This window comes from Pseudophryne corroboree, chromosome 3 (assembly GCF_028390025.1).
Source record: "Pseudophryne corroboree isolate aPseCor3 chromosome 3, aPseCor3.hap2, whole genome shotgun sequence".
NCBI lineage: Eukaryota > Metazoa > Chordata > Amphibia > Anura > Myobatrachidae > Pseudophryne > Pseudophryne corroboree.
This window is the reverse complement of record NC_086446.1, coordinates 476950243-476977177: the sequence shown is the minus strand read 5'-3', so window position 1 is coordinate 476977177 and position 26935 is coordinate 476950243. Positions and strand designations below refer to the sequence as shown.

At 48.0% G+C, this 26935-nt stretch overlaps 1 protein-coding gene across 3 annotated transcripts in view; it reads right to left on the bottom strand.

Annotated features, from left to right (window-relative positions):
* The window catches only part of HELZ (helicase with zinc finger), a 403350-nt gene extending 384999 nt beyond the window's left edge, over positions 1 to 18351 (bottom strand). For 2 of the 3 annotated variants that reach the window (XM_063960827.1, XM_063960829.1), the window contains exon 1: positions 18241 to 18351. The gene's annotated coding sequence lies outside the window, so the exon portion shown is untranslated. Of the gene's footprint in view, positions 1 to 17994; positions 18203 to 18240 lie in introns of those variants that run through there. The other variant, XM_063960828.1, reaches the window with a different exon arrangement.
* Positions 18352 to 26935: the final 8584 nt, after the last annotated feature.

The following is a 26935-nucleotide window of genomic DNA, read 5'->3' as shown; positions in this document are numbered from 1 at the left end:
GGTTGGCGGCGTGCTGCAGGAATGTGCGCTCGCCGTGGTGGGGCTTGCGAATTGTTCCCTCAGGAGCTTAATGTCCTGTCAGTGGGGAACGGGACCATTAACCCTTCAAGAGGTTGGGCCGTGTCCCCCCCCCCCCCCCCCCTAAGTCCCACGAAGCAGGCAGGCTGGTGCCAACCAGCCCTGCCTGAAAATAACAAACAGATAAAATAAATGCAGAAAACTCTTCAGGAGCTTCCTTCAGCGTGAACGGCTCCTCCGGGCACATTTTCTAAACTGAGTCTGGTAGAAGGGGCATAGAGGGAGGAGCCAGCACACACTATCAAATTCTTAAAGTGCCCATGGCTCCTAGTGGACCAGTCTATACCCCATGGTACAAAATGGACCCCAGTATCCTCTAGGACAGGCTTTTTCAACCAGTGTGCCGTGGCACACTAGTGTGCCGCGACCAGTTGCAAGGTGTGCCGCGTCGCTAGAGCAGCTTCCTGCATCCTCAGAGTGAATTGTTGGGCTCTTCTTAGAGGATCAGTCGTGCTCTGGCCGTGACGTATGCCTTGAAGACGGGGTGGTGTGATATCATAGGTCATGGCCGCAGCTTCTCACCACCCAGCCAGCCCACACACCTGCACACATCTTTCAGTTCCTGCCTGCATACACAGCTTTCCTTGCCCACCTACATCCACAACTGCCCGACTGCCCACTGCTCAGTATTCACAGCACTCCACTATGAACAATCCCCGCCACTGAGGTACAGGGAGGAGGACAGCTGACCAGTAGGGGCTAATATTTGTTTTGTTTTTTCTCCTGTGGGGAACAATAGGATTTATGTGGGGAGAATAAGGATTTGAATAATTCATGTGGGGAGCAATAGGATTTATGTAGGGAGCAATATGATTTATGTGGGGAGCAATGTGATTGTTTTTTCTGTGTAGGCCAATGTATGTGTAGATATTTTTTTTACTATGAGGGCCAATGTGTGTTTTTTGTTTTTTTCTGTGGGTAACTGATGGTGTGCCTTGGCAGTTTTAAAATATTGTTCGGTGTGCCACAAGCAAAAAAGGTTGTAAATCACTGCTCTAGGATGTAAGAGAAATATTATATAGCTAATACTCTGGAAGAGATAAAAAGATAACCACATACTGACACGACACAACAGTACAAAATGTCATTCAAACCCGAAGCCGCCCAGACATGTCCCTGAGCAAATGTTAAGTGACCTCATCTGCTCCATTTTGAAGACATTCCAAGATTTTCTGATGCCACAGCCTAGCTGGCTGAACATACATGGCCCCAAGTGCCCCAAAGAATACATGGTAATGTAGCAGACACTGGGTAATTGTGCTAAGCAAGAACACTGATCAGATCAAAAGTTCATCATCTATCTCTAAAAACGTTTCAGAACTGAGACAGCTGTGATGTATCGATATGTGTATGCCATCCTGTAAGTTTGACTAAGAAATATGTCAACAAATCGTCAAGAACAACTTTCAATATGGATGTATAAACAAGTTATACTCAGAATTTCACTTTACTTTTCTGTGTTGGCATAAGTCTGGTGTTACACCTGTGTATTTGAAGCAGGGTTTTTCTGCTGTTAAAAAAAAAAAACGCTGGAAGGAGTGCAAATCTGCGTACATTGGCCCTCAATCCGAGTTGTTCGCTCGCTAGCTGCTTTTATAGCAGCATTGCACACGCTAAACCGCCGCCCTCTGGGAGTGTATCTTAGCATAGCAGAATTGCGAACGAAAGATTAGCAGAATTGCAAATAGAAATTTCTTAGCAGTTTCTGAGTAGCTCCAGACTTACTCCTACATTGCGATCAGTTCAGTCAGTTTCGTTCCTGGTTTGACGTCAAAAACACACCCAGCGTTCGCCCAGACACTCGCGCATTTTTCCCAGAAACGCCAGCGTTTTTTCGCACACTCCCAGAAAACGGCCAGTTTCCGCCCAGAAACACCCACTTCCTGTCAATCACACTACGATCACCAGAACGATGAAGAAGCTTCGTTATGCCGTGAGTAAAATACCTAACTTTTGTGTAAAATAACTAAGCGCATGCGCAGTAAGCGACTAATCGCAGTATAGCGAAAATCAGCAACGAGCGAACTCGGAATGACCCCCATTGGGCCTAATTCAGACCTGATCGCAACAGCAACATTTTTCTATAATAGGCAAAACCATGTACACTGCAGGGGGGGCGGCCAGATATAACATGTGCAGAGAGTTAGATTTGGGTGGGGTGTGTTCAAACTGAAATTTTTTATTGCAGTGTAAAAATAAAGCAGCCAGTATTTACCCTGCACAGAAACAAAATAACCCACCCAAATCTAACTATCTGCACATGTTATATCTGCCCCCCTCTGCAGTGCACATGGTTTTGCCCATTAGAGAAAGATTTTGCTTTTGCGGTCAGGTCTGAATTAGGCCCATTGTCTAATATGGCACACAATATGTATTAATTTTCTCTTGCACATTTATGGGGTGCAAGGAAATAATAGCCAACATACTGATCAATTGTACACAGTCATTATCCTGAACAGAATTCCCCATAAAGTGTCCTCATTTGCATTAGATTATCTGTTGGAGAAACGCTTCTGTATACAAATATAGTGGCTAATAACTTGTGTGAGATTGATTACAGTGTTTTGCATTCATTTCAACAGTGCTGGATTTCAGCTGTGGTTTTTCTATCTGCAATCCGAAAAAAGCTACATGTAGCACCGGGATGTACTAATTTGACTGGCGGTCAGGATCATGCCGGTCACTATACCGACACCGTAATTCCTATCTCTGGCCATGCCTACTAAAGGACTATTTCCACTTGTGGCTGTCCATGGCACCCATAGAGCGGGAAAAGAACCTGTGGTGAGCGCAACGAGCCACGGAGCCTGCAAGTAGCTTCCTTGTGCTCACCGCCCCCACCAAGCCAGCAATCTGGCGAGCTGAGTCGGTATGGTGACACCCAGGATGCCAAATGCCGGTCTCCCAATACCAACCCGTAGCACCTAGTGGCCATGCTATGTTTTTTTGTGTTGAATAAAAGTACTCCTTCACATTTTTAGGTAGAACTTTTATCCAAAGAGGAGTGAAAAGGATATATAGCACATACAGACATGCATACAATGAACTCACTTCTTCACATGGTAGCAAATACACTTAGAAAATGCTGCACGCACAATCTAGGGGGTGATTCAATTGTTTCCTCCTGCGCCACTAGGTGACACAAAACAGAGCAATTCAATTGTTGCTCTGGCTACACACCGGTTAGCCACAGGGGTGACAATGCTTCTCGCAGCCTCCTCAGGCACGAGAAGAAATATGCACTACAGAGCTTATTCAGGTTTGTTAGCAAACCAAAAAAGTAAGCAATAGGGCAAAACAATGTTGCACTGCAGGTGGGGGAGATGTAAAGGGCCCCATACACTAGAACGATAATACCCGATTTCATCCGATTTTGGGCATTCGGCCAGATATATTGGGTGAAATCAGGCATTTTGGAGGGGTTTCTGATCTAATCCGATGCGCGTTCCCGTGAGCATCGGATCGGATCCTCCAGATTGAACGTGCTGCACTTGTGATATGTCGGACCCCTCAGGCGTGGCTGGGATCTCCCAAGATATATTATATGCAAAAGGACAACATACAATGTATCTTGGCCGATCCTGCTGCCCGGGAGGTTGCCGGGGTAATCGCCTGCGACATGTCAGACGGACATGTCGCAGTAGTGTATGGGGCCCTTAACATGTGCAGAGAAATTTAGGGTGTATTAAAACTGAAATGTAAATTGCAGTGTAGAAATTAAGCAGCCAGTATTTACCCTGCACAGAAATATAACCCACCCAAATCTAACTCTCTCTGCACATGTTACATCTGTCCCACCTGCAGTGCACATGGTTTTGCTCAAATACTTACTTTTTTTGTTTACTAACAAACTTGAATAAGCCTGTAAAATGGAGCGGGCGGAGCAGCGGGTGACAGGAGCACAGGAGCCGCAGCACAGCCAGTTACTGTGCACCAGGTAAATGACCTCAGGGCAGCAGCCGGGTGTCCTGCTCTGCTTCATCCCACTGGATGATGTTGTAGTAAGGGAGACTGGGCCCAGCTTTATCGAGACCTTTTGCACAGTGTCTTTGGGTTTAAAGGCGTCTATGACATCTAAATGGGATCAGTATGAATTACCGACGGTCGGGATGCCGGCCGTCAGTACACAAACAACGGCATCCTGGCCGTCAGTATGCCGGCAGCGGGGCGATCGCAGAGAGTGCTGTCACCACTCTATGGGTGTCATGGACACCCACAAGTGGGACCAGCCCCTGTGAGCCGGGATTCCAGCTGGCGGCATTGTCAGCAGTCGGGATTCCAGCGTTGGTATCCTGACCGGAGGGATCTCGACTGCCGGTAATTTAACTGCATCCCCTTTAGAGAAGTCAATGTAATTTCTGGGAGAACCACTGAGAATGAATTGCTTTGGAAATTGCCACAAGCCGCAAAATGCAAATTCCATATTCACAAATACATTGCTGAAAAGTACAGGATTGACACCACCTTTCCCCAAATACCAAGTGAATCTTAAAAAGCTAATTACTATGGGGAAAAAAAGGATTTTAATACCTACCGGTAAATCCTTTTCTCTTAGTCCGTAGAGGATGCTGGGGTCACCATTAGGACCATGGGGTATAGACTGGATCCGCAGGAGACATGGGCACTTTAAGACTTTCAAAGGGTGTGAACTGGCTCCTCCCTCTATGCCCCTCCTCCAGACTCCAGTTATAGGAACTGTGCCCAGGGAAACGGACATTTCGGGGAAAGGATTTATTGTTAAACTAAGTGAGATTCATACCAGCTCACACCTCAAGCATGCCTCACAACGTGGCATTCAACAGAACACAAGCCAACGGCATGAACAATTTCAGCAACCGGCTGACTATAAACGTAACACAACACGTGTGTAACCACAACTAATAACTGCAGATATTGTACGCACTGGGACGGGTGCCCAGCATCCTCTACGGACTAAGAGAAAAGGATTATTAAAATCCTATTTTCTCATACGTCCTAGAGGATGCTGGGGTCACCATTAGAACCATGGGGTTAAACCAAAGCTTTAGAACGGGCGGGAGAGTGCGGGTGACTCTGCAGCACCGATTGACCAAACTTGAGGTCATCATCGGCCAGGGTATCAAACTTGTAAAACTTTGCAAAAGTGTTTGAACCCGATCAAGTAGCTGCTCGGCAAAGTTGTAATGCCGAGACCCCCGGACAGCCGCCCAGGAAGAGCACACCTTTCTAGTAGAATGGGCCTTCACCGATTTCGGTAACGGCAATCCAGTCGTGGAATGAGCATGCTGAATCGTATTACAGATCCAGCGTGCAATGGTTTGCTTGGAAGCAGGACACCCAATCTTGTAGGGAGCATACAGGACAAACAGAGCCTCCGTTTTCCTAACCTGAGCCATTCTGGCGACATAAATTTTCAAAGCTCTGACCACATCCAGAAACTTTGACTCAGTCAAGGCGTCAGTAGCCACTGGCACCACAATAGGTTGGTTCATGTGGAAAGATGAAACCCCCTTCGGCAGAAATTGCTGATGAGTCCTCAACTCTGCTCTATCTTCATGGAAGATCAAATAAGGGCACTTGTGAGACAAGGCCGTTAACTCAGACACCCGCCTTGTGTATGCCAAGGCCAACAGATTCTGACCACTTTCCAAGTGAGGAATTTTAACCCCACCTTCTGTAAAGGTTCAAACCAATGTGATTGAAGGAAGTGCAACACCACGTTAAGATCCCATGGTGCCACAGGAGGCACAAATGGAGGTTGGATGTGCAACACACCTTTCATGAAAGTCTGAACTACTGGAAGGGAGGACAATTGTTTTTGAAAGAAAAGCGATAAGGCTGAAATCTGTACCTTAATTGAGCCCAACTTTAGGCCCGCATCCACACCTGCTTGTAGAAAATGGAGAAAACGTCCCAGCTGAAATTCTTCCGTAGGAGCCTTCTTGGATTCACACCAAGAAACATATTTTCTCCTAATACGGTGGTAATGTTTAGACATTACTCCTTTCCTGGCCTGAATAAGTGTGGGAATGACTTCACCGGGAATACCCTTTCGGGCTAGGATTTGGCATTCAACCGCCATGCCGTCAAACGTAGCCGCGGTAAGTCTTGATACACGCACGGCCCCTGCTGTAACAGGTCCTCGTGTAGAGGAATAGGCCAGGGATCTCCTATGAGTAATTCCTGAAGGTCTGGATACCAAGCCCTCCTTGGCCAGTCTGGGACAATGAGTATCGCTTGAATCTTTGTTCTTCTTATGATCTTTAGAACTTTTGGAATGAGAGGAAGTGGAGGGAATACATACACCGACTGAAAACACCCATGGTGTCACCAGTGCATCCATTGCTATTGCTTGAAGGTTCCTCGACCTGGAACAATATCTCTGAAGCTTCTTGTTGAAACGAGATGCCATCATGTCTATTTGAGGAATTCCCCAATGACTTGTCACTTCTGTGAAGACCTCTTCATGGAGGCCCCACTCTCCTGGATGGAGATCGTGTCTGCTGAGGAAGTCTGCTTCCCAGTTGACCACTCCTGGAATGAAGATCGCTGACAGAGCGCTTGTATGCTTTTCCGTCCAGCGGAGAACCTTTGTGGCTTCTGCCATTGTGCTTTTTGTTCCGCCCTGGCGGTTTATGTACGCTACTGCTGTTACATTGTCCGACTGGATCAGTACGGGCAGATTGTGAAGATGTTCCGCTTGTAGAAGTAAATGGCCCTTAACTCCAGAACGTTTATGTGGAGACAAGATTCCTGGCTTGACCATCTTCCTTGGAAGCTTTCCCCTGTGTGACTGCTCCCCAGCCTCGGAGACTTGCATCCGTGGTTACTAGGATCCAGTCCTGGATCCCGAACCTGCGTCTCTCTAGGAGGTGAGAGCTGTGCAGCCACCACAGGAGTGAGATTCTGGTCTTGGAAGACAGGATTATCCTTCGGTGCAGGTGGGATCCGGACCACTTGTCCAACAGGTCCCACTGAAACACTCTGGCATGGAATCTGCCAAACTGAATGGCCTCATAGGCCACAACCATCTTCCCCAGCAACAGAGTGCATTGATGGATTGACACTCTTGCTGGTTTCAGAATTTGTTTGACCAGACTGAGGTTCCAGCGCCTTTTCCACTGGAAGAGAAACTCTCTGTAGTTCTGTGTCCAGTATCATTCCTAAAAATGACAACCGCGTCGTCGGAATCAACTGTGATTTTGGCAAGTTTAGGAGCCAACCATGTTGCTGAAGAACTGTCAGGCAGAGTGCAATGTTTTGCACCAACTGGTCCCTGGATCTGGCCTTTATCAGGAGATCGTCCAAGTAGGGGATAATCGTGACTCCTTGCTTGCGAAGGAGAACCATCATTTCCGCCATCACTTTGGTGAAAATCCTCTGAGCCGTGGACAGACCAAACGGCAACGTCTGAAATTGGTAATGACAATCCTGAATTGCAAACCTCAGGTAAGCCTGATGCGGAGGATAAATGGGAACATGTAAGTAGGCATCCTTTATGTCCATCGACACCATAAAATCCCCTTCCTCCAGAGTGGAGATCACTGCTCGGAGAGACTCCATCTTGAATTTGAATTTTCTTAGGTAGAAATTGAGGGATTTCAGGTTTAGGATTGGTCTGACCGAGCCGTCCGGCTTTGGGACCAAGAACAGGCTTGAATAAAAGCCTTCTCCCTGTTGTGACGGGGAAACCATGACAATGACCTGATTTTAACACAACTTTTGTATTGCGTCGTATACTACCTCCCTGTCTGGAAAAGAAGCTGGTAAGGCCGATTTGAAAAATCAGCGAGGGGGAACGTCTTGAAACTCCAGTTTGTACTCTTGGGATACTATTTGTAAAACCCATGGGTCCAGGTCCGAACGAAACCAAAACTGACTGAAGAGTTTGAGACGTGCTCCCACCGGTGCGGACTCCCGCAGAGGAGCCCCAGCGTCATGCGGTGGAATTGGCAGAAGCCGGGGAGGACTTCTGCTCCTGGGAACCCGACAAGGCTGGTGATCTTTTACCTCTTCCCCTTCCTCTAGTAGCAAGGAAGGAAGGAAGAACCTCGCCCTTTTCTGTATTTATTGGGCCGAAAGGACTGCATTTGATAGTGGTGTGTTTTCTTTTGTCGTGGAGGAACATAAGGCAAAAAGGATGACTTACCCGCGGTAACCGTAGATACCAAATCAGCGAAGCAGTCACCAAACAAGGCACCACCTTTATATGGTAGAGATTCCATATTTTTCTTGGGAGTCAGCATCAGCATTCCATTGGTGAATCCACAATGCTTGCCTAGCTGAGACTGCCATGGCATTGGCTTTTGATCCCAAAAGGCCAATATATCTCGCAGTTTCCTTTAGGTACGCTGCAGCATCCTTGATATAACCCAGCATCAAGGGTATCTAGGGTATCTATATCAGATGACAAGTTATCTGCCCACTTTTCCACAGCACTACTCACCAACGCAGATGCAATGACAGGTCTGAGTAGCGTACCTGTGGTCGCATAAATGGATTTTAACGTAGTTTCTTGCATACGATCCACAGGGTCCTTAAGGGCTGCCGTGCCAGGTGACGGGAGAGCCACCTTTTTAGACAAACATGATAGGGCCTTGTCTACACTGGGCGGTGACTCCCACTTTTCCATATCCTCAGAGGGAAACGGATAAGCCACCGGAATCCTTTTTGGAATCTGAAACTTTCTGTCAGGGCTTTCCCAGACTTTTTCAAATAGAGTGTTCAGTTCATAAGAGGGAGGAAACGTTATCTCAGGTTTCTTTTCCTTATACATACAGACCCTTTTATCAGGAACAGCAGGGTCCTCAGTGATATGTAATACATTGTTAACCGCCACAATCATGTACTGAATGCTCTTTGCCAATTTTGGATCTAATCTGGAATCACTATTGTCGACACTGGAATCAGTGTCCGTGTCGGTACCTGTGTCTGCCAACTGGGCAAAAGTATGTTTTTGTGACCCCGAGGGGTCCTGGACTTGTAATAACACATCCTCCACAGATTTCTTCAATGCCTGGGTCTGAGACTCAGACTTACCTAATCTCTTACTAATAAGAGCCATATTAGCATTCAAAACATTTACCCAATCAGGAGTTGACGGTGCCGACAGGGTCACCCCCACAGCCGTTTGTGTCCCTAATACAGCCTCCTCCTGGGAAGAGCACTTGGCCTCAGACATGTCGACACACATGTACCAAACACCCCCAGACACATCGGGCATATAGGGGACAGACCCACAGTAAAGTCTGTCAGAGAGAGACAGAGGGGATTTGCCAGCTCACAACCCAGCGCCAAATTAACGGGTCTGTAAACACTAAAGAATGCCCCAAACCTGTAGCGCTTTAAATATCAAATATATTTCACCAAATTATACTGTGCCCCCCCCCCACCCCCCGTTTTGCACCCTGATACTTGTCAGCAGTGTGAGGAAGGACCAGCGTCTCTGCAGCCGTGTGGAGAGGAAATGGCGCCGAGCTGAGAGTGAGCTGTGAGGAAGAAGCTCCGCCCCCTTAATGGCGCGCTTCTGTCCAGCTTATATTTTTACTAAATAATTATACTGGCGGGGGTTAGGACAGTGCCTTGGCACTAATGTCCCCTCTTGCCAGTGGAAATTGAGGATTTTTGCTGCTCAGGGCGGCGCCCCCCCCCCCCCCCCGCAGTGCTGTGTGTGTGGGAGCATGGCACGCAGCGTTCCGTTCGCTGCGCGGTACCTCAGAATGCCATCACTGAAGAAGTCTTCTTTTCTTCTGCTACTCACATGTCTTCTGACTTCTGGCTCTGTAAGGGGTGACGGCAGGCTGTGGGAGTGAGCATCTATGCGTACCCAGCGATCAGCACCCTCAGGAGCTAATGGTGTCCTGTCAGCCAGAAGCAGAGCCATTGAACTCACTAGAAGTTGGTCATACTTCTCTCCTCTAAGTCCCACGAAGCAGGGAGACTGTTACCATCAGCCTCCCTGAAAATAAAAAACCTAACATAATTATTTTTCAGAGAAACTCAGTAGAGCTCCCCTGTAGTGCGTCCAGACTCACTGGGCACAATTCTAAAACTGGAGTCTGGAGGAGGAGCATAAAGGGAGGAGCCAGTTCACACCCCTTTGATAGTCTTAAAGTGCCCATGTCTCCTGCGGATCCCGTCTGTACCCCATGGTTCTAATGGTGACCCCAGCATCCTCTAGGACGTATGGGGAAAAAATGTATGTTCGTTAGCAATACTACGGCTGTGACATGTAAGCCAAGAAGTTGTGTTATGTAACAGATTTATTTATCCCAAAATAAATACTTCAAAATACTAATACTATAAGGGGCCAATACATCAGGCATCTATCAGGGCAACTCCCTGTTCTGCCGATGCCTGGGTCGGGTGATCTGCAAATTATCTTGATTTGCTGATTCCGACCCCCCAAAAAAATCAGAATTGATCAAGGATTTTTAACATGCCGGATTTTGCCGATACCCTGAGAAATCAACTATCTCGAAATCCGTCGGTCAGAGAATCAGATTGCTGATCGGCTTTGGGGAATTGCCCCTTATGTGTGTGGCACACAAGTTGTTTTTTTATATAATCTTACACTACATGCAAAATCAAAACCAACATCGCCCCTTATACAAAAAAAAAATACAAAAAAAATACAGTACTCCTAATAATTGATCAAATTAGATTACCATATATGCACAAATAATAAGAATTTACTTACCGATAATTCTATTTCTCGGAGTCCGTAGTGGATGCTGGGGTTCCTGAAAGGACCATGGGGAATAGCGGCTCCGCAGGAGACAGGGCACAAAAAAGTAAAGCTTTACTAGGTCAGGTGGTGTGCACTGGCTCCTCCCCCTATGACCCTCCTCCAGACTCCAGTTAGGTACTGTGCCCGGACGAGCATACACAATAAGGGAGGCATTTTGAATCCCGGGTAAGACTCATACCAGCCACACCAATCACACCGTACAACTTGTGATCTAAACCCAGTTAACAGTATGACAACAGAAAGGGCCTCTTAAAGATGGCTCCTTAACAATAACCCGAATTAGTTAACAATAACTATGTACAAGTATTGCAGATAATCCGCACTTGGGATGGGCGCCCAGCATCCACTACGGACTCCGAGAAATAGAATTATCGGTAAGTAAATTCTTATTTTCTCTATCGTCCTAAGTGGATGCTGGGGTTCCTGAAAGGACCATGGGGATTATACCAAAGCTCCCAAACGGGCGGGAGAGTGCGGATGACTCTGCAGCACCGAATGAGAGAACTCCAGGTCCTCCTTTGCCAGGGTATCAAATTTGTAAAATTTTACAAACGTGTTCTCCCCCGACCACGTAGCTGCTCGGCAGAGTTGTAATGCCGAGACCCCTCGGGCAGCCGCCCAAGATGAGCCCACCTTCCTTGTGGAGTGGGCTTTTACAGTTTTAGGCTGTGGCAGGCCTGCCACAGAATGTGCAAGTTGAATTGTGTTACAAATCCAACGAGCAATCGACTGCTTAGAAGCAGGTGCGCCCAACTTGTTGGGTGCATACAATATAAACAGCGAGTCAGATTTTCTGACTCCAGCCGTCCTTGCAATGTATATTTTTAAGGCTCTGACAACGTCCAACAACTTGGAGTCCTCCAAGTCGCTAGTGGCCGCAGGCACCACAATAGGTTGGTTCAGATGAAATGCTGATACCACTTTAGGGAGAAAATGCGGACGAGTCCGCAGTTCTGCCCTATCCGAATGGAAGATTAGATAAGGACTTTTATAAGATAAAGCCGCCAATTCAGATACTCTCCTGGCAGAGGCCAGGGCTAGTAACATAGTCACTTTCAATGTGAGATATTTCAAATCCACCTTTTTCAATGGTTCAAACCAATGGGATTTGAGGAAATCTAAAACTACATTTAGATCCCACGGTGCCACCGGAGGCACCACAGGAGGCTGTATATGCAGTACTCCCTTGACAAAAGTCTGGACCTCAGGGACAGAGGCCAATTCTTTTTGGAAGAATATTGACAGGGCCGAAATTTGAACCTTAATGGATCCCAATTTGAGACCCATAGATAATCCTGATTGCAGGAAATGTAGGAAACGACCCAGTTGGAATTCCTCCGTCGGAACCCTCCGATCCTCGCACCACGCTACATATTTTCGCCAAATGCGGTGATAATGTTTCACGGTGACTTCCTTCCGTGCCTTAATCAAGGTAGGAATGACTTCTTCTGGAATGCCTTTCCCTTTTAGGATCTGGCGTTCAACCGCCATGCCGTCAAACGCAGCCGCGGTAAGTCTTGAAAAAGACAGGGACCCTGCTGTAGCAGGTCCCTTCTCAGAGGTAGAGGCCACGGTTCGTCCGTGAGCATCTCTTGAAGTTCCGGATACCAAGTCCTTCTCGGCCAATCCGGAACCACTAGTATTGTTCTTACTCTTCTTTGCCGTATGATCTTCAATACCTTTGGTATGAGCGGCAGAGGAGGAAACACATACACTGACTGGTACACCCAAGGAGTTACCAGTGCGTCCACAGCTATTGCCTGTGGATCTCTTGACCTGGCGCAATATTTGTCCAGTTTCTTGTTGAGGCGAGACGCCATCATGTCTACAATTGGTCTTTCCCAACGGTCTATTAACATGTTGAAGACTTCTGGATGTAGACCCCACTCTCCCGGATGAAGATCGTGTCTGCTGAGGAAGTCTGCTTCCCAGTTGTCCACGCCCGGGATGAACACTGCTGACAGTGCTATCACGTGATTCTCCGCCCAGCGAAGAATCTTGGCAGCTTCTGCCATTGCACTCCTGCTTCTTGTGCCGCCCTGCCTGTTTACATGGGCGACCGCCGTGATGTTGTCCGACTGAATCAACACCGGCTTTCCTTGCAGGAGAAGTTCCGCCTGGCTTAGAGCATTGTAGATTGCTCTTAGTTCCAGAATGTTTATGTGAAGAGACTTTTCCAGACTCGTCCATACTCCCTGGAAGTTTCTTCCTTGTGTGACTGCTCCCCAGCCTCTCAGGCTGGCGTCCGTGGTCACCAGGATCCAATCCTGAATGCCGAATCTGCGGCCTTCTAATAGGTGAGCCTTCTGCAACCACCACAGAAGTGACACCCTTGTCTTTGGTGACAGGGTTATTCGCAGGTGCATCTGCAGATGCGACCCTGACCATTTGTCCAACAGATCCCTTTGGAATATTCTTGCATGGAATCTGCCGAATGGAATTGCTTCGTAAGAAGCCACCATTTTTCCCAGGACTCTTGTGCATTGATGTACTGACACTTTTCCTGGTTTTAGGAGGTTCCTGACCAGATCGGATAACTCCTTGGCTTTTTCCTCTGGAAGGAAAACCTTTTTCTGAACCGTGTCCAGAATCATTCCTAGGAACAGCAGACGAGTTGTCGGGATTAAATGGGATTTTGGAATATTCAGAATCCACCCGTGTTGTCTTAGCACCTCTTGAGATAGTGCTAAAGCTGTCTCCAGCTGTTCTCTGGACCTTGCCCTTATTAGGAGATCGTCCAAGTATGGGATAACTAATACGCCTTTTCTTCGAAGAAGAATCATCATCTCGGCCATTACCTTGGTAAAGACCCGAGGCGCCGTGGACAATCCGAACGGCAGCGTCTGAAACTGATAGTGACAGTTTTGAACAATGAACCTGAGGTACCCCTGTGTGCGGGGTAAATCGGAACGTGTAGATACGCATCCTTGATGTCCAAGGATACCATAAAGTCCCCTTCTTCCAGGTTCGCTATCACTGCTCTGAGTGACTCCATCTTGAACTTGAACTTTTTTATGTAGAGGTTCAAGGACTTCAGATTTAGAATAGGCCTTACCGAGCCATCCGGCTTCGGTACCACAAATAGAGTGGAATAATACCCCTTTCCTTGTTGTAATAGGGGTACTTTGACTATCACCTGCTGAGCGTACAGCTTGTGAATGGCTTCCAACACCCTCTCCCTTTCGGAAGAGACGGTTGGTAAGGCAGACTTCAGGAAACGATGAGGAGGATCCGTCTCTAATTCCAACCTGTACCCCTGAGATATTATCTGCAGGATCCAGGGGTCTACCTGCGAGTGAGCCCACTGCGCGCTGTAATTTTTGAGACGGCCCCCCACTGTCCCCGAGTCCGCTTGAGAGGCCCCAGCGTCATGCTGAGGTTTTTGCAGGAGCCGGGGAGGGCTTCTGTTCCTGGGAAGGAGCTGCCTGTTGGTGTCTCTTCCCTCTTCCTCTGCCTCGTGGCAGGTACGACAAGCCCTTTGCTCTCTTATTTTTGTAGGAGCGAAAAGGCTGCGGTTGAAAGGTCGGTGCCTTTCTCTGTTGGGGAGTGACTTGAGGTAAAAAAGTGGATTTCCCGGCAGTAGCCGTGGCCACCAAGTCTGATAGACCAACTCCAAATAACTCCTCCCCTTTATACGGCAAAACCTCCATGTGACGTTTTGAATCCGCATCGCCTGTCCACTGTCGTGTCCATAAGGCTCTTCTGGCTGAAATGGACATAGCACTCACCCGAGATGCCAGTGTGCAAATATCCCTCTGTGCATCACGCATATAGATAAATGCATCCTTTATTTGTTCTAACGACAGTAAGACATTGTCCCTATCTAGGGTATCAATATTTTCAATCAGGGATTCTGACCAAACTACTCCAGCACTGCACATCCAGGCAGTTGCTATAGCTGGTCGTAGTATAACACCTGCATGTGTGTATATATTCTTTTGAATAACTTCCATCTTTCTATCTGATGGATCCTTAAGTGCGGCCGTCTCAGGAGAGGGTAACGCCACTTGTTTGGATAAGCGTGTGAGCGCCTTGTCCACCTTAGGGGGTGTTTCCCAGCGCGCCCTAACCTCTGGCGGGAAAGGGTATAATGCCAATAACTTTTTTGAAATTATCAACTTTTTATCAGGAGCAACCCACGCTTCATCACACACGTCATTTAATTCTTCTGATTCAGGAAAAACTGTTTGTAGTTTTTTCACACCATACATAATACCCTGTTTTACGGTATCTGTAGTATCAGCTAAATGTAACGTCTCCTTCATTGCCAAAATCATATAACGTGTGGCCCTACTGGAAAATACGTTTGAATTTCTACCGTCGTCACTGGAATCAGTGCCCGTGTCTGGGTCTGTGTCGACCGACTGAGGCAAAGGGCGTTTTACAGCCCCTGACGGTGTTTGAGGCGCCTGGACAGGCATTAATTGATTGTCCGGCCGCCTCATGTCCTCAACTGACTGTTTAAGGGAAGATAAACCATCACGTAATTCCACAAATAAAGGCATCCATTCTGGTGTCGACCCCCTGGGGGGTGACATCTGCATATTTGGCAATTGCTCCGCCTCCACACCAATATCGTCCTCATACATGTCGACACCACGTACCGACACACACCGCAAACTCACAGGGAATGCTCTAATGAAGACAGGACCCACTAGCCCTTTTGGGGAGACAGAGGGAGAGTCTGCCAGCACACACCACAAAGCGCTATATATACAAGGGATATCCTTATATTAAGTGCTCCCTTATAGCTGCTTTAATATATATATATATAGCCATTAATGTGCCCCCCCTCTCTGTTTTACCCTGTTTCTGTAGTGCAGTGCAGGGGAGAGACCTGGGAGCCGTTCTGACCAGCGGAGCTGTGACAGAAAATGGCGCCGTGTGCTGAGGAGATAGGCCCCGCCCCTTTTTCGGCGGGTTCTTCTCCCGCTATTTTTCCAGTCAGGCAGGGGTTAAATATCTCCATATAGCCCCTATGGGCTATATGTGAGGTATTTTTAGCCTTGTATAAGGTTTATATTTGCCTCTCAGAGCGCCCCCCCCCAGCGCTCTGCACCCTCAGTGACTGCCCAGTGAAGTGTGCTGAGAGGAAAATGGCGCACAGCTGCAGTGCTGTGCGCTACCTTATGAAGACTGAGGAGTCTTCAGCCGCCGGTTTCCGGACCTCTTCACGCTTCAGCATCTGCAAGGGGGTCGGCGGCGCGGCTCCGGGACCGGACTCCACGGCTAGGCCTGTGTTCGATCCCTCTGGAGCTAATGGTGTCCAGTAGCCAAGCAGCAAATCCACTCTGCATGCAGGTGAGTTTACTACTTTCCCCCTAAGTCCCACGTTGCAGTGATCCTGTTGCCAGCAGGACTCACTGTAAAGAAAAAAACCTAAACTAAACTTTCTCTAAGCAGCTCTTTAGGAGAGCCACCTAGATTGCACCCTTCTCGTTCGGGCACAAAATCTAACTGGAGTCTGGAGGAGGGTCATAGGGGGAGGAGCCAGTGCACACCACCTGACCTAGTAAAGCTTTACTTTTTTGTGCCCTGTCTCCTGCGGAGCCGCTATTCCCCATGGTCCTTTCAGGAACCCCAGCATCCACTTAGGACGATAGAGAAAATACTCATTACCAACCAAATAAGAATTCCATTAAGTGAGCTTGATGGACTTAAGCTGGGTACACAATGGGACGATGTGCATTCGTTCCGACATCGGAACAAAAGCTTGTCTACGCAGATTGCCCGTACACACTGCAGCGATGTTACTGAAAGTCAGAACGATCATGTTCTCTCCTCCATTAGCATAAATAAGGATGCTAGAGAAATAGTTAGGTTTGATGCACAGCACATCAAACTTAGCGACTGTTTCAAGTGTTTGCGGAAGCGCGCAATACTGCGTACACACTAAGTGATGTAAGCGATATGTCATTCCAAAATGACATTTTGGGATTACATCGCTCCAGTGTACCCAGATTTATAAGTACAGTAGAGAGGACCACTATGGCAACATTTAAAGAGCAGACATACGTAGCCCCTAAAATAAAAGATCATATAAAAGCAACAAACATTCTAGATAAAGAGTTGGGGCTAAAAAGTACACAAGAGTATATATATATATATATATATATATATATATATATATATATATATATATATATTCCGCACGAGGTAGAGCGCTCCAAGTACATAACAGAACGTGACAGTAGCAACAGCAGGTACGGTCACGTTCTTTTACATACTTAGGACAGTAGTCTATTGTCTCCCCTCCCCCACACCGCACCCGTCTGCAGCTATTCCATTGTTTCTGCTAACGCGTACGCTAACATCATTTCAGCTCGCCACCCCCCTAAAACGAGGAAAAAGTGATCCATTTGGGTGCCCAAACTTTTCATGTTGCACCCATTAGTTTAGTCGCTTTGCGCGGCTAAACCTGAAACTAATGAGCGGGATCAGAAAAAAAATGAAACAATTGAATATCGCACTGCGATCTCCTGTCACTTTAGATGAGAGATCGGGTGAAATAACACAATGAATACCGCCCGTGAAGTGCTGCACCTCTCGTGGAATATAGGATTACTAACAGCACCTGGGCTATAGCACCCAACTGTCCTATAATACAAATTTTTTAAAAGACCCAGACACCCTCCTAACCCCATGTAAATTTGCAGTAATTACTAAAATAGATTACCTGTGGGGGAGGGGGGGGGGGAACAGCAGAATTACAAGCTTATACATAGCCACCCAAAATAGCCCCTATTTAATACACACCACCTCAAAGACTGATCTGTAATGAGAACAATTAGGACAAACAAATCATAACCCACACTTATCCGAAGTTTAACTACAGCACACAATAGGTTACCTTTATATACACATATTCCCCATCTCACCCTAGAATTACACTTTACTTTTTGACAAAATGTCCAGCACTCTTCTACCCCACTTACACATCTTATCAATAGCCCCCCCCTTACAAAGCCCCCCAAAATTATACAGCAGCACCCCTTCTGTGTTGCAGCAACTAATCACACGCTAGCAAGGGAGCACACACAGCTGCTCCTCTATACGCTAGTACACCCGGCTCTCAGATCTCAGGAGACCCCACAGCCTGCACACCCCACTATAAGTACCGTCGCAAACTCCGCTCCCTGTGGTGGCCCCATCTCTTCCACCCTCACCCATAACAACCCGTGTCCTACCTCCACAGACAGGCCTGTACCGTGCTCCGGAGCCGGGCGCTCTCTTAGACCAGCAGGCCGGGGATGTAAACAGACGGCCGAGCCGTGTAGACTAGGCCTCTACCCTCCCTCCCCTGGAGCTCGCTGGGCCGCTGCTTAAACACATTGCCGGGGAAAGCTCGGCCTACAGAGACGGGTGTGCCCGGGACTGGGAGGACGGCGGAGGGGACACGGCGGCAGCAGAGGGGGGTGGGAGTCAGGACTTACCTGTCATTACTTTCTACGCCATCTTGGATCGACTTGTCAGGGGCCGCAATGCATGGCGGGAAAGGGCTGAGAGTTCCTGTGTGGAGAAAGATCCTTCACAGACGGGGTGGGGGGTAGAGAGCAGCAGATTTCTCATAGATAAAGGGAGTGAGAGAAGATCCCTCACACACACTGGCCGGGTATAAGCGGCACAGAGAGCAGATCTCTCACAGGCTGGAGGGAGGGTTAGAGGTGATCCTTCATAGACAGGGTGGGGAGAGATGGATGAGATCCCTCAATGCCAATTTGCAGAAAGTAGTTCACTCACTTACGAAAGTTAAAGAGGTCAGAAGATCCCTCACTGACATGGTGCAGATAGGAGATCCCTCACTGACATGAGGCAGAGACGAGTTCCCTCTTTGCCATGGGGCAGAGAAGTGAGAAGATACTTCACTGACATCGGGTACTGAGGGGACCCCTCATTACATACTGCATATAGGAGGGGAGTTCCCTCACTGATATGGGGCAAAGAATAGATCCCTCAGTGGAATGGGGAAGACAGGAGATTCCTCACTCATATGGGGCAGAGAGGAGATTCCTCACTGACAGAAGTAGAGAGGTGAGAAGGCCCTTTACTGACATGGATTAGGCATGAGATCCCTCAATAAAATGCTGCCTATAGGCATAGGTGTGCGCAGGGGGGGTGCCTGGTGCGCACAGGTACCCCCTAATGTCTGGCACCCTGATCTGATATGCCTGATGTAGCAAGCTGATTACTGTCCCCTCTACGCTGCACCCTGTCAGGACTGTATTACCGACCGGACACCTGGGTTAATCAAGGGTTCCACTGCCACCGGCTTTCAAACTCCCAGCTCCACCTCCATGTACAAAAACAGTATGATGTGATGTGATTACCCGCCACACCCGCCACATGCCCACCTCTCTCCTTCTATGCTATGCCAACGCCAGCCACTGATGAGGAGCAGCAACATTGACACGTCACTCGTTTTTCCAGCAGCAGCAGTACTAGTCTGCGACTGTCAGTGTCAGTGAGTGAGTGACTTGTAAGTAAGCTGCTGCAGCTTGCAGGGGAAAGAGAGGGGGAGCCAGACCAGGCTGAGGAGGAGCAGTGTAATTGCAGTGAGTGCCATCAGAGGTGTTTGTTTGGTGCACACCACAACATCTGACAATGTATCTGCTTTATTAGGATTGGTACAAGGGTGGACATTTTATATTGCGTTGACCGTCAATAGATGGTGCTAGACACGCCCAAAAGGCGGTGCTAGACACACCCCTCCGACGGTGCACCCCCTAATAAAATGTGCTGTGCACGCCTATGCCTATAGGGCAGTTGGTCCCTCATTGACTTGGAGGATTTTGCTTACTGACAATAGAGAGATCCCTCACTGACATTGGTTTTAGAGTGGAGATCCCTTACTGACATATGGTACAGAGGAGATTCCTCAATGAGATGGGACAGAGGGGATCTCATACAAGAGAGATAAAGAGGGTGTCTTTCACAGCGGGGAAAGGATCTCTCACAGACAGGATAGAGATTATCTTGCAGGCATAGGGGACAGAGAAGATAGATGTGGGAGTAAAGAGAGAAGATCTCTCTGACATGGGTAGATAGGTGTTCTTTCAGATGGGGAAACATTTATTTCAGATGGGGGAGGAATGAAATCCGCCACAGATGGCGATATACATAGTTCTTATACATAGACAGAGTAATGTCAATCTCTTATAGACAGAGGGGTACAGATTACTCACAGAGGGGAGAAATCGTCTTGGATGGAGACAGATCTGTCTCCACAGACAGAGGGGAGATAGGAGTGCTTTAGAGGAAGAGATTCATCACAGATTCAGGAGAGAAAAGTGTGATCATTCATAGATAGGAGAGATAGTGGAGCAGATGTATTAAGGGATAAGGAAGTGATAAAGCAGTGATAAGTGCAAGGTCATAACGCACAAGCCAGACAGCTCCTAACTTGTCAATTTACAAATCCGTAATGATTGGTTAGTGCGTTATCACCTTGCGCTTATCACTGGTTTATCACTTCTCCAGGTTAATACTAGTGATGAGCGGGTTCGGTTTCTCGGAAACCGAACCCCCCGAACTTCACCCTTTTTACACGGGTCCGAGCCATACTCGGATTCTCCCGTATGGCTCGGTTAACCCGAGCGCGCCCGAACGTCATCATCCCGCTGTCGGATTCTCGCGAGATTCGGATTCTATATAAGCAGCCGCGCGTCGCCGCCATTTTCACTCGTGCATTGGAAATGTTAGGGAGAGGACGTGGCTGGCGTCCTCTCCGTTATTGTTGAACTTGATTGTGCACTATTGCTTAATTGTGGGGAGGGCTGGGGAGCAGCTGTATAATATAGGAGGAGTACAGTGCAGAGTTTTGCTGATCAGTGACCACCAGTTATCCGTTCTCTGCCTGAAAAAAATGCTCCATATCTGTGCTCAGTGTGCTGCATATATCTGTGCTCACACTGCTTAATTGTGGGGACTGGGGAGCAGCTGTATTATATAGCAGGAGTACAGTGCAGAGTTTTGCTGACAGTGACCACCAGTATACGTTGTCTGCCTGAAAAACACTCCATATCTGTGCTCAGTGTGCTGCTTTATTGTGGGGACTGGGGACCACCAGTATAATATTATATAGGAGGAGTACAGTGCAGAGTTTTGCTGACCAGTGACCACCAGTATATAATATATAGCATTACGGTACAGTAGGCCACTGCTGTACCTACCTCTGTGTCGTCATTAAGTATACTATCCATCTAGATTCTATACCTGTGGTGCATTTCAGTTGTGCAGTTTGCTAACACAGTGACCACCAGTATATATAGCAGTACGGTACGGAAGGCCACTGCTGTACCTACCTCTGTGTCGTCATTAAGTATACTATCCATCTACATTCTATACCTGTGGTGCATTTTAGTTTTGCAGTTTGCTGACACAGTGACCACCAGTATACTATATATAGCAGTACGGTACGGAAGGCCACTGCTGTACCTACCTCTGTGTCGTCATTAAGTATACTATCCATCTACATTCTATATGTCACGATCCGGGTATCTGGACGCCATTTCTTACCCATCAGATGCCTCCTAAGGCTGGCTCAGCGCTCCAGGACCGGATCCCATCTGTTATCCTAATGTTCACATTCCTGCATCCTCTCCTGTCTCTCTGAGACGCTGTCACAGTAACGCCTTATTACATCTGGCATGGCGTCTCCCGCGGCCTCCGCCGCCGTCCCTGAGCTTCTGCATGCAGAGTGTCAGAGTGGCGATTACGTCAGCCGCGGCCTCCGCTGTGTCCGCGTGGTTGGATGTGCACTTGTCAGCCTGGCGTCTCCTGTCTCCAGTGGCCGGCGCCGCCATTACTGTTTTCATTACCACATGGATTACAAACCAAACTTCCCTCCAAGTGTCTGCATGGGCGCAGCCATCTTGGATTCTGTCAGCTGATCATTTCCTCCAATCTGTTGTCAGTATTGTTAATCTGCATAATTGCCTAGCCAATCCCTTCCTTGCTGCAGGTATAAATACACTGTGCCTGAGCAAGGAAGGCGTCAGTGCTTTGGTTGTCAAACCTAGTTCCTGTTTGTCTCTCTCCTGTGATTGTCTTCCAGGTTCCAGCTCCTGTCTCAAGACTTCCACCATAGAGACCCGCACCAGCATTCCACCTGCGGTGTAGCCTGACTCTCCAATCCATTGTGGATTCATCTGTTTCCAGCTACAACATTACCTGCTTCCAGCTCAGCTTTCAGCAGAGTACAGCTTCCCTTAAAGGGCCGGTGTCCTTTCTACACTTTACCACTCTCCACCGGTATTATTATTTCTCCGCTCTCAAGTTCTACATTTCAGTTCATATTTCATCGCTCCCAAGTTCATCTATTATTTAACTGGTTCCAGCCAGTATCCACTCCGTGCTAACAACAGTCTGGTTCCAGCCAGTATCCACAGCAGCTGTTTTACCTTCAGCAACCCAGCTTTTCCTGGAACACCAGCTGGCACAATCCTGGGTTATCTCCATTGCTACAGTCGGGCCTGGTAAGGACTTTCCATCTAGAAGATCATAAGAACTATCTCACACTACCAGTGCCCTGTGGCTCCTGCCATCCTGTAGTACCCAGGAACTGTATTTATTATTTGCTGACTTTTACGTTTTCTTTTACTGCTGCTGTGTTGCGGAGTTGTCATAATAAACATCATTGACTTTTATCCAAGTTGTCGTGGTCACGCCTTCGGGCAGTTATTATTCATGTTACTTACATGTCCAGGGGTCTGATACAACCTCCCAGGTTCCGGTACATCTCAGCCCCTACAACTGAGGCTGCCTCCCGTCAGCTCAGGCCCTCAGTTGTGACAGTAAGCACTGACCTAATGAATCCAGCCGGAGACCAGGATCAAGCGGCCAGGCCAATGCAAGAACTGGCAGCCCGACTAGAACATCAGGAGGCTGCACAGGGCCACATCATCCGCTGTCTCCAGGATCTCTCTACTCGGCTGGATGGGATTCAGACAACTCTCCGTGGATCAGGCGCATCTGGTGCGTCAACCACAGTGACTCCAGTTATAACCCCACCCACCTTACCCGTTTCTGCTCCACGTCTTCATCTTCCAACGCCAGCAAAATTTGACGGATCTCCAAGATTCTGCAGGGGATTTCTCAACCAGTGTGAGATTCAGTTTGAGCTACAACCTGGCAATTTTCCCAGTGACCGTACAAAAATTGCCTACATTATCTCTCTTCTCAGTGGCTCCGCCCTTGACTGGGCATCACCGTTATGGGAGAGGTCCGACACCCTGCTATCTTCTTACACTGCATTCGTGTCAACATTCAGGCGCATCTTCGACGAGCCAGGCCGGGTAACCTCAGCTTCATCCGAGATTCTCCGTTTACGCCAGGGGTCACGTACTGTAGGACAATATCTGATACAGTTCCAGATCCTGGCATCCGAACTGGCATGGAACGACGAGGCCCTGTATGCTGCATTCTGGCATGGCTTATCTGAGCTTATTAAAGATGAGTTAGCTACCAGAGACTTACCTTCTAAGTTAGATGAGCTAATCTCACTCTGCACGAAAGTTGATTTACGTTTCAGAGAGAGAGCAACTGAGCGTGGAAGATCATCTGCTCCAAAATTTTCTGCTCCTCCTCCTCGTCAACTGTCACCATCTAAAGATGAGCCCATGCAAATTGGCCGTTCCCGTTTAACTCCTGCTGAGCGCCGAAGACGCCTCTCTGAGTCTCTTTGTCTTTACTGTGCAGCTCCGTCTCACACCATCAATGCCTGTCCCGAACGTCCGGGAAAACTCCAAACCCTAGCTCGCCCAGGAGAGGGCCGGCTAGGAGTAATGATCTCCTCTCCATCTCCTCATGATTGTAATCTCCCAGTCTCGCTTCAAGTTGCTCAACGTTATCGGAACGTCATTGCCCTCCTTGATTCCGGAGCAGCTGGGAACTTTATTACTGAAACCTATGTTAAACGGTGGTCCCTACCCACCGAGAGACTTCCTTCCTCCTTTTCCTTAACTGCCGTGGATGGCAGTAAAATTTTTGATACTGTTATTGCTCTAAGGACTCTACCAGTTCGTCTGAGAGTGGGAGTTCTTCATTCCGAACTTATTTCACTTTTAGTGATTCCAAGAGCCACACATCCTGTGGTCCTGGGCCTTCCATGGCTCCGTCTTCACAATCCTACAATTGATTGGACGACTACGCAAATCCTGGCATGGGGTTCCTCCTGTGCAGAGACATGTTTGTTTAAAGTATTGCCTGTCTGTTCTTCCTCCCCCAGGTCGTCTGATGTTCCACCTCCTCCATATCAAGATTTCACGGATGTGTTCAGTAAAGCTTCTGCTGATATCCTTCCTCCTCATAGAGAATGGGACTGCCCGATTGATCTCGTTCCAGGGAAGGTTCCACCTCGAGGCCGAACTTATCCGTTGTCTCTGCCTGAGACGCATTCTATGGAGGAATACATTAAAGAGAACCTAGCAAAGGGGTTCATTCGACCTTCTTCTTCCCCAGCCGGCTCAGGCTTCTTTTTTGTAAAAAAGAAAGATGGTGGTCTGCGGCCGTGCATCGACTACAGAGGTTTGAACGACATTACCATCAAGAACCGTTATCCTTTACCCCTGATTACTGAGCTCTTTGACAGAGTTAGCGGAGCTACCATCTTTACAAAGCTGGACTTGCGAGGTGCATACAATCTCATCCGGATCCGTGAGGGTGACGAGTGGAAGACCGCCTTTAACACCCGTGACGGACATTATGAGTACCTCGTCATGCCCTTCGGATTGAGCAATGCTCCAGCTGTCTTCCAGCATTTTGTCAATGAGATCTTCAGAGACATTCTATACCGTCATGTCGTGGTCTATCTAGACCATGGGTCTTCAACCTGTGGCCCTCCAGCTGCTGTGAAACTACACATCCCAGCATGTCCTGCCACAGTTTTGCTATTAAGGTATGGTAAAACTGAGGCAGGGCATGCTGGGATGTGTAGTTCCACAGCAGCTGGAGGGCCGCAGGTTGAAGACCCATGATCTAGACGATATCCTCATTTTTGCCAACGATTTAGAGGAACATCGTTTTTGGGTTAAAGAGGTTCTGTCCCGTCTCCGTGTCAATCATCTCTATTGCAAATTAGAAAAATGCGTCTTTGAAGTCAAGTCCATTCCGTTTCTAGGGTACATTGTGTCCGGTTCCGGACTAGAGATGGATCCTGAGAAACTACAAGCAATTCAGAATTGGCCGGTACCCTTAACCCTCAAAGGGGTCCAGAGGTTCTTAGGGTTCGCCAATTATTACCGAAAGTTTATACGAGACTTTTCCACCATTGTGGCGCCTATTACTGCTTTCACCAAGAAGGGTGCTAACCCGTCCAAGTGGTCTGAAGAAGCCATGCAAGCTTTTCATCTTTTAAAACAGAGGTTCATCTCGGCGCCTGTCCTGAAACAGCCTGACATCGACTCTCCTTTCATCCTAGAGGTGGATGCCTCCTCCGTTGGAGTAGGAGCGGTGTTATCTCAGAGGGCTAAAGATGGCCATTTACATCCTTGCAGTTTCTTCTCCCGGAAGTTCTCCCCAGCTGAGCGCAACTATGCCATTGGCGACCAGGAGTTGCTAGCCATCAAGCTCGCTCTAGAAGAGTGGAGGTATCTGTTGGAGGGAGCTTCTCATTTAATCACCATACTTACAGACCACAAGAACCTTTTATACCTGAAGGGCGCACAATGTCTCAACCCTCGTCAGGCCAGATGGGCACTTTTCTTTTCCAGGTTCGACTTTAAACTCCAGTTCTGTCCGGGCTCTCAGAATCGCAAGGCCGATGCCCTTTCCCGCTCATGGGAGCAAGAAAATGAGTCAGAGTCTTCAGACAAGCATCCTATTATAAATCCGTTGGCATTCTCCACGGTAGGGATGGACTCTACGCCCCCATCAGGGAAAAGTTTTGTGAAGCCGATGCTAAGGAAGAAGCTCATGCATTGGGCCCATGCTTCCCGTTTTGCCGGACATACAGGTATCCAAAAAACCCTGGAGTTTATCTCTAGGTCCTATTGGTGGCCAACTCTGAAAAAAGACGTCTTGGAGTTTATTGCATCTTGCCCAAAGTGTGCCCAACATAAAGTATCCCGCCAGTCGCCTGCGGGGCAACTGGTTCCACTATCCGTTCCCCGTCGACCATGGACCCACTTGTCGATGGATTTCATTACAGACTTACCCATGTGCAACAAGTTCAATACCATCTGGGTGGTAGTTGACCGGTTCACCAAGATGGCACACTTCATTCCTCTCACCGGTCTTCCGTCAGCTTCCAAGTTGGCTCAAGTATTCATACAAGAGATCTTCCGACTCCACGGTCTTCCTGAAGAAATTATCTCAGATCGAGGAGTTCAATTCACAGCCAAATTCTGGCGAAGTTTATGTCAAGTCCTCCAAGTCAAGCTAAAGTTTTCCACGGCTTACCATCCTCAGACCAATGGTCAAACCGAGAGGGTGAATCAGGACTTGGAGGCCTTCCTCCGCATCTATGTGTCCTCCTCTCAAGATGACTGGGTTCAATTACTTCCCTGGGCCGAGTTCTGTCATAACAACCAGTATCATTCTTCATCTTCTTCAACACCATTCTTCACCAACTTTGGATTCCACCCTAAAGTCCCTGAGTTCCAACCGCTTCCAGCAACTTCTGTTCCCGCAGTGGATATCACCTTGCATCAGTTTGCCAATATCTGGAAGAGCGTACGATCAGCTCTGCTCAAGGCATCGTTCAGGTACAAGAAGTTTGCGGATAAGAAGCGTCGAGCAGTTCCTGCTCTCAAGGTGGGTGATCGGGTATGGTTATCCACGAAGAATTTGAGGTTAAGAGTTCCCAGTATGAAGTTTGCACCTCGCTATATCGGTCCTTTCAAGATTGAACAAGTCATCAATCCTGTTGCTTACAGACTCCAGTTGCCTCCCTTCTTAAAAATACCCAGGACATTCCATGTTTCCCTGTTGAAACCGCTGATCTTGAATCGGTTTCATTCCTCACTTCCTCCAACTCCGAAAGTCCAAACTCAACGAGGCGTTGAGTATGAAGTGGCCAAGATCCTGGACTCACGTCACTGTTACGGTCAACTACAGTATCTTATTGACTGGAAGGGTTACGGCCCTGAGGAACGTTCATGGACCAATGCTTCTGATGTCCATGCTCCTGCC